The sequence below is a fragment of the Mixophyes fleayi genome, chromosome 4, assembly GCF_038048845.1.
Source record: "Mixophyes fleayi isolate aMixFle1 chromosome 4, aMixFle1.hap1, whole genome shotgun sequence".
Classification (NCBI taxonomy): Eukaryota; Metazoa; Chordata; class Amphibia; order Anura; family Limnodynastidae; genus Mixophyes; species Mixophyes fleayi.
Genome location: NC_134405.1, coordinates 103,459,359 through 103,468,807, shown reverse-complemented (window position 1 = coordinate 103,468,807; position 9,449 = coordinate 103,459,359).

The following is a 9,449-nucleotide window of genomic DNA, read 5'->3' as shown; positions in this document are numbered from 1 at the left end:
AAGATTTCGAGACTGGGGGCCTGGCGGACTGTATGAGGCAGCGAGTTCCAGAGAGTATGAGCTGCAAAGCTAAAAGCTTAAGCCCCAAATTAGTTATGGAAGATTATAGGAACTGTTAGTAGTCCTTCATCTGTGTATCGAAGTGAGCAAGTGGGAGTGTAGGGAATCGGAAAATGCTTTAAGTACCTAGGACCCTGGTTGTATAGGAGTTTAAATATCAATACGCCAATCTTGAAACTGATTCACCATCTATCAGGCAGCCAGTAAAGGGAATGGAAAAGAGATGTTATTTGGCAGGAAAAGGGCTGGTTAGGCTGCTGCATTTTGTACCAGCTGCAAATGGTGCAATTCTTTTTCTGAGAGGCCGAAGCAGAGTGCATTGCAGTAGTCCAAGTATGAGGACACAAATGCATGTATAAGTGTAGGAAGATCTTCTGGCTATGGCTATGTTCTTCAGATGCAATAATGCAGATATGATCATGACTGAAACTGACGTTTAAATATCAAGCCACAATCGAGTACAACATCAAGATTGCGCACATGATCAGAACCCCCAAACTAAATCCCAGCTGGTTGGCACGGCTGCAGAACTGTTTTTTTCAGAATTCAACGTCAGCCAAAAACCACTCAACCACTCCATTTGGTTCTTCGTACCTGAAATACAGGTACAGTTGAGTGTCGTCTGCATAACAGTGGTAGTCCAGGCCATGACATCTGATTATTTCACCCAGTGGTAGCATGTATGCTGCAAATAGCATGGGAGATAGGATAGAGCCCCCTGGATTGCAGCATGACAGAGACACTGGCAGTGTTGGACTGGGGCATGGTAAATAAGTCTTTATTTTTACTTGTGATCCATCTTATAAGGCTTTAGTATGTTTAAGCTACACAAGTAAAACTTGCTGTCAAACAAAAAGCTTCCATTCCCTACATTTTTTGTAGATTTTTTCTTTTATGCTGCAGATGTCAGGATCTGCCTGCAAGCCACTCGCAGTACATACTGCTTTGCATGGCAGCTCCTGCCCTTTCGTCCTATTATTGTATTGGCAGTTCCTCCACTCACCAGAGGAGCTGCTATTGTGCTTATTGTGTGCATTAGGGGTTAACCCTCCTGTTCACTAATCATTCCATGCACCTGGGTGTGGTCCATTTAAACCTGTTTCCCCCAGCACACATGGCTGGTTATTGTTGTCCCATCCTGTGTTGTCCTTTCCTGTTGTCCTATCCTGATGTAATTTTCTGTTGTCCTTACCTGATTGTTTCTGGACATTCATGCTACTTTCTGCATCAGCTGGAACCTGGTATTTATCACTGCTCCTTATTACCTGTTGTTAATACCTCTCTGCAAATAAACACAGAGTGTTTTCACCTATCCATGACTCCTAGCTGTACTTCTGTTTGAGATCCGTGACAGCAGTATTATTTTGAAGGACATTAACAAGTTTCATTATAAGGTGCCATTTAGATGGGGTCTGCAGTATGTGTATTGATTCCATTCCCCCATTTCCCTCCGGGCTTCTCTGCTCCTTTCTGGTAAAAAAAAAAAATGACAAGCTGGCTTGGAAGGGCACTCACTTACCTGTGTGGAAAGCTCCAGCATCCTGCTCCTCGGTGGCCGTGATACCAGGAAGACAGCACACTCCTCCTCCCCTGCTGAAGTGAAAAACACACTACCGTTCAGGTGCAGAGAGCCCAGACACGGCTCTCTACACCTGCGCGGTAGTGAGTTTTTGACGGAAATGGCCCCGCCGCCCAGAGCTGGATTAAGGCTTTGGAGGGCCCGGGGCACTTAAGACAGGGAGGGGGGGGGGGCTAAAATCTAAAATTAAGAGCAAAGTGTCTTCATTGGGTATAAGGCTGTAAGCATTGACACATGCTGCATTACGAGACCTATAGCCCGCTAGTACGACATTTACAGCTCTCCCAGAGGGCTGTACTAGCTTGTCTGCACAAGAACGGTCATTACTTCCACAAACTAAAATACTTTACATTAAAACAATCAACAAAACCCCACATTAAAATGGGCATTGACACCACACATTAAAACTAGCAATGATACCGCACATTAGAATTAGCATAAAAAAATAAACATTGATAGCATAACATCAATTTTGACTATATATGTCTGTATGTGTGTAGCTATGTATGTATGTATGTATACCCTTATATAATGCAGCAACTATGTTAGAGGATCCTCTATTTTATTAATCAATATTAAAGCAATTATCGAAGCCTGCCACATATATATATATATTGTAACAAAGGGAGGCATTTATCTGACAAGATGCAGAGAAAGCATACAAGCAGAGTAAGACATTGCCGCAGTTATGCACCTAGATTGAGGTTAAACCAGGTAAAGACTTATGTATAGTTTAAAGTTTGGTTAACTTACATGATTTGAAAGCTCCTTCCTCTCAGCAAATACACATATTTAAGAAGATCCTTCATAGCATGATTATTATTTGACTGCTTGATTAAATATGTCAAATGTAGCCACCTATAGCAGCAAGAAAATATATATATTTTCACTGCTATAGGTGACATATTTAATCAAGCAATAAACATGCTATGCTGTGAAGGGCCTTCTTGATATTTATTTATATATATTTATTTGTTTTTAATGGTATAAATGTGTCCAGTGAAACTGACACTCACCTGCTAACTTTCTTGTTGCTTCTTGGAGCTGCTGTTGCTGCACATACGCAGCAGCTCCAATTCGGCCATTTTTGACAGTAGTACAGCAGCTGCGGTGCTGTACTACCCGAAAGATTTAGAGACCATCTGATGCGGGGGGCCCTCGCAGAGAGGGGGGGCCAGGGCACGTGCCCCCTTCCCCTAATCCGGCTATGCCGCCGCCGACATCTGAACTCCGGTGTTCCCCATAAGCTCCGCCCTAACAGCGGAGGGGATGGAGCTTCAACCCCGCCGGGCCTATCGGTGGATAGTCCGGCTACCTGGCAGGCTAGTCCGAGGCTGGACACTGGTGCACTCTCTGTGACCTGCCAGTGTGAAATGATTTGTACCAGCTAAGGACTGTGCCATCCAGTAAACAGAAATTCATCAGGTGCACTATTAGAATCCCATGGTCATGGTTTTTAGAAGAGTTCTGACAACTGCTTCCTTGACAGATTCAGGAAAAATGCCTGTCTGCAAAAGACATTGTTATTTTTTGGAGAATATTGGGCCTATTACATCAATACACAATAATAAAAAGTTTGTTGAGACTGGGACCAGATTACTGGTGATGAGATGCAACCTTAGGGTAATATCCACAATGTCTTCATTGTGGATATTAGTCCGAGGGGCTAAATAGCCCACATTCGCAAGATTGCAACCTTGACACTTGTTTGACAGCACTGTTGGGATTCTAGCCCAGATGGAGGATACCTCCACAAAGAAAATTCAAATTCATTGCACTTTGGAAGAGGCTCCAAACTTGCTGGTCTGCAAAGTGTCTCCACTACATGAAAAAAATGAGCTGGTCTGTTTGTTTGCTGCAATAAAAACTTATGTTCTAATGGAAGGTCAATATGAAGTATGGCCAACCAGAATCTGGTTATATTTGGGCAGCCCCACCATATGTGAAGAAATGTTCCCATGCCAGCATCTATCAGAGGAGTCAAGTAACATCTTGTGAACGCGAGTGGGAACAAAGTAACAGCGGTACAAGAGCTTAAAAACATTTTCTATTATCTTTACACAGATAGAGCTAGAGGCTGCATTGTCTCTAATTTCGGTCCAGTCATCATCATAAAGTGCGTCACCCAGGTCCCGTTCCCAAGCTAACTCATAGGGGCCATGAGAAGGAGTGGATGGGGAGGTCAACTCAAAGTAAATAGTGTCGATAAGGCCAGGCATGGATGTTCGGCACAGTGTAGTGAGCTGCCGGAAGGATAGGTGGGATTTAACGGAGTTGTGAAGGTTTCTTATTTGCAGATATTGATAGAAGGAACGCGTGGGTATGCCGATAGCTGTTTGGATATCTGAGAATTGAGGGAACAAGGCATCGCGTGAGAGGTAATTCAGATAGCTAATACCTCGGGTGTGCCAGGAAGAAAACACAGAGGGTATTAAACCTGGTGGGAACTCTGGTCAGTTAAAATGTGAGAGTTGTTCATCAACCCATGCATTGAAATCCCTCAGGATAAACCATCTTTGATGCTTCAGGACAAGACCAGAAACAATATCTGAGTTTTCTTGTAGAAATATTTTCCCATATCCAGGGGGGCGGTAGATGAGAAGTACTTTGAAACACAAACCTGTAGGCCTCCAGGCAACAATATGCTTGTTAGGACTACGGCTATTAGATAAGTTTTTTGATCTGGGCTATTAGAGGTCTTCACCTTTAGCAGCTGCCTTTTCCTGTAGAACTGCTGTTGTTCAAAAGTACTCAGATGCCCCCAGGACTTAAGCTTTACGGTAGTAAAATCTTCTGAGAATACCGTAGCTCAGGGTAGAGGAATCCGGAATACTAGACTCACAACAGGAATCAGGTCAGGAGCAGAGTTGGTCAGCAATAGTACAGTACACTGTTGCTATAACCGTCAGGGAGGCTAAGCCATCCCTGCCCTAAATACTGAAAGTGACCAATCAAGAGCCAAGCTCCAGCAACACACTAATGAGCCCCAGATGCTGCCAAATAGAAAATCCCATTATGCACACATACCCGGCTGCCACACTTGCCGGGATGCAGTGCCAATTTAGCATCCCGGCCACTGCCATGGTGATGTCCAGGCAGAGGAGGGCGGAAATGATGTCCTGGCTGTTGCCATGACAGCTGGGATGCAGGCCTGGGACAATGGAAGCGGGCTGTTATAGCTCATACTAAGTTTTTTTTCAAGTTTGTTCACACTATGTATACTAGCAGGAAGTCCTAATCCGGATATATCTGAAATATTGTTTTTATTAGATATTACTATGTATTTTATTTTTATTAATTATTGTTCAATCTAGGACTGTTCCTTATTGATATATATATCTATTACATAAGATTTGTGGTAGCGTATATCCAGTTTCTTGCTATCCTAGGATATATATCCTTGGTTCCACACTATTGTGATTTATATTATTGTTATCATGTTTTATATATGTTTTATGTTGTAATTTTGTGATATTTTATTAGAGAATAAATTTGTCTGATTTCCCCATATCTTATTCATTCGAGACATTCCAGTATGATGCCTATTTGGTAGCTGCCGGTATAGTCAGCCTATACTCATTACTATTCTTATATAATCTGACGGTATCGGATCTGTAGAGCGCCATTTCCGTGTTATAGCTCGTGACAATGCTCAAATGAGCAAGTTATTGCCACTGGGTGGGCCGTAAGATTAAGTGTTTTTTTTTTTTTCTAAAGAAGATTGCCTCTCCACCTCCACTGCGGTTCTGTCTTGCGTAATTAATCACAGAATAATTGGTTGGAACTGCGGTTGCCAAGATGGCAGCTGCTTTCTCATCTAGCCAGGTCTCCGTTGTGCATGCTAGATTTGATGATAAAATAAGGTCGGCAATTATAGCAGTCTTGTTTATTACCTAGCATTGCAAAGGACAGACGTGATAGGGCATATCAGAGGGCCTGATAGGGCATACCAGAGGCCTGAGGTAGTCTTCTCTATATCCAGTGTGAAGTCTGAATGCTTCCTGTGTGACCCCCAACCCCACAGTTCTGTTTACCCAAACACTAGACCGTTTGTTGGACACCACTTCTATGTGTCCCCTCGTTGGAAGTAGGGGCTTACAAGGGTGTAGGTGACAGGAGATATTTGGGCTCCCCATTTTTTTGTTTTGTTTTGTTTTTTTGTAGTTTTTAAATGGAAGCTAGTGAAGCATTTAATAGGACTGCAGTGTGGAATGAAAGAATGAAGCTTGAGGTATATAAATACATTGAGTAATGAGTGAAAAGGTAAATGTGGTTAAAATTAGGCTGTTAATGATGGGAGAGGGGTGGTATAATTGTTTGTTTTTACAGTAGCTCTGATGAAATGAGGTTAAGATTCCATCTTGGAATTAGCCAGGGAGTACACTTCTGAAAAGTATCAGCTCTTGAAGTAAATGTTAGTGGCAGATCTTTGTTTAATAGTAAATGTCAGGGGTCTTTGAGTATTTCTTTTATAGATAGACCAGCTGATTTTGTGTTGATTAGCTCATTCACACCCACATGTCATGCATGTCGAGGTGGAATTTTTTGTGACACGTGATGAAACATACCACCCAAAAACAAAGGTGTCATATTTCAGGAGTTCTGACTTTGTAGTGGTTGGAAAATATGTAAGTTGACAGAGTGGAGGCATTTTGAATATACATCAGTGGCAGTGGGAAAAATAAAGAATACAATCCTAAAAGCAACAGACATTTGTATCAGGCATATTCACATGAAGCTGTCACGAGCCGCGGCGGTACTCACAGCCGCCGCGGCTCGCTTCTCATGCGCCCCAGCGTCCCGACCGTCACCTTGACGACTGGGACGTCATTTCCTCCTCCTGTCCGGCCGTCACCAGGGCAACGGCCGGATGCTAGTTCACTAGCGCTGCGTCCCGGCGGTGCTGGTAGCCGGGCGCATGCGCATAAATAGTCAGTCTATGGGCTGATTAACAGGCATTAGCCTGCAACTGTGTAGGTCAGGGACTAGCCCTGATTGGCCCTGCTGGATTCTTGTAATTACTCTGCAGGAGTGTGTTCAACTGCTGATAGGTCTGTGTCTGTATTTAAGGCAATGAGGTCTGCTGCCTCATTGCCGGTTATAGCTTCTGTGCTCCAGTCTGCTGACCTGCTTGTTCCTGTTCCTGTATTTTGATACCGCTACTGATTTCCCGTGTATGACCCCTGGCTTTGAATTGGACTTCGCTTGTGTTTCCTGTGACCCTGATCTCTGGCCTGTTTACCGTTTCTGCTATCCACCTGTGACCCCTGACCTCAGCTTGCTTACCAATACTGTTGTCTGCTGCCAGCCCTTGACCTCTGCGTGGACCTCACTCCGCTTGCCTGGGTTCTCCCCAGCCGGTACACACTTCACGACCCTCTGTCAGTCTGCTGCCCAGTCTGTCCCCACCATCAGGGGCTCCAGTGAACACCTGATTGGCAGAGTAGATTCCGGGTTGTGTTGTGCCGGCTGGAGGGGTTCCTAACAGAAGCAAGCCAATCTAGACTTCAAAGGAGTTAGAAGTACTTCAAAAGCAATAAAAAAAGAAGATTGCCTTTATTTAATATAAGCAGACTATGAAGAATGGAGATAAAGTAGTATATTTGGTTAAGCAGAAGGAGGCTAAGAAAGACATAAGGTGATAAATGTATCAAACAGGTTTGAAAAGTGGAGATGTTCCCTATAGCAACTAATCAGATTTTAGTTATCATTTATTTAGTACATTCTCCAAAATGACAGCTAGAATCTGATTGGTTGCTATAGGCGACATCTCCACTTTTTAAATCCGCCAGAAACTCTCAGCTTGATACATCTGCCTCCAGATGTACAAAGGCTCATGCTAAGGATAAAATGGCACTGTCAAGTAAAGGGGACAGGAGAAGTACGTTTAAAGACGGTGGGAAGAACTCTTGTGGAGGACTACAAGGGAAAAACAAATCTAAATAGGTATTTCTGCTCAGCACTTACAGACAAATAATAAAGAGAGGAACCTAAGTTAAGTAGCAGCAATATTAATGCAAAGTAGGTAGACATGAGACAATTTCCAGAGGCGATAAACCTGACAGAACTCTCAAAACTTAAACAAGATAAGTCTGTAGGGCCAGATGGGATACACTCTAGAATAATAAAACAACATAAAGTTAAAGTTGGGTACACACTATTGCATTTTACTTCAGGTGCAATTTTTGTAACGATTTTCCAACAACTTATAGTCCAGATGAGCATACAGATTCATGTGTACACACCTATACAATTTATCTTCAGATCTGTGCTCTTCATCTATCATGACCATCTTCTGAAAAGACAGTGACTCTGTACACTCTATAGAGATCTGCCTACACTGTTAATCGTGAGTACATACATACGTCCACATTTGTCCAACAGCGTTCCATGGTTGATCATGATTTTTAAGAAGTTTATAAAACCAAATCAATAGATAAGATGTATTTTGGTAAGATAAAAACATGATTGTGGGAGCATACACACTAATGCAATATCTGTCCAAATGGTTGTTTATCAGGTGATCTGCGCAATAATTGCATCATTGTGTACCCAGCTTTACACCATTATCTGAATTACTCAACCAGTCCCTATCAGCATTAGTAGTCCCACAGGACTGGAAAAGAGGAAGTGCTGCCCTGATTCACAAAAGTGTAAGTAGACAAGTGGCTGACAACTATAGACCAGTGAGTCTGACATCTGTAGTGGAGAAATAAATTTAAATAATGCTGAAATTTATTAAAGTAATTCTATCGTTTTAAAATAAGCATTGCCCAATCAATTGAATGTGTGTCCAAAGCACAAAGTAATTTATTTTAGCAGATGTAAATAGTCAACAATTCAATACATTATTATATTATGATAAAGTACAGTACAGCACAGCCAATACCAAAAGATAAATACATACCAGCTGCAATCGCTTGCGCACGCTGCGCACCCACGGGACCCGATGGACAATATTCTGTTTAGAATACTGTGTCAGAGTTGACTGAGGCCCCAGTGAGATGCAGCTAATATATATACAGTCAGTGTTTCATTGTGAACAATAGAGATGACGTAGATTGTTTCTATAGGTCCAGACGTTGGGTGGGTCCAGGCCAGACAGGTAATAGGTTGATTCAATCTAAGGAATCCAAAGGTGGGGGGTCTTCTCTCCAGGGGGTCTGCTCCTTTCCATAGCCAGTATCATACAAAGGTTTACTCTCTAATATCAATAACTAAAGTATGCAATGTGCGATCTCTTCGCCGACTGCACCGGACAGCTGCTGATGATTAGGGCTTCAATATGATATCAGGCATGACACCTTTCCTATTACCTAAACCTTTAATAACACTACAATGTACATATAATCACTATATATATATATATATATATATATATATATATATATATATATATATATATATATTTATATATATATATAGACTAATAATAAACCGAATACTATCTGCTCCTGAATTACAGTGTAACAGAACCAATATGAAATTATATAAATAACTAACTGTTGTAATGCGAGTGTGTGCGTGCGTATTTTACCGTGCGAACGCACCACGCCACGTAACACGTGGCGTACTCTTCGCAATACGCACGGCAAACCAATATTAAACCAATATACTTTCGTTCATCCAATTATACGACTTCAACAAATTGTATAATATAGCAAATCCAGCAAGTTACGAGATCCCAAAGAGATTATACTGTGAATTCGGCCCATCTGAGATCAAGAAGCCCCTCATAATAATGTAAAGTGATACATCTCATACTAGGAATTGGATGGCTTTATTGATTGAAATAAGTGGGGAATTTTGA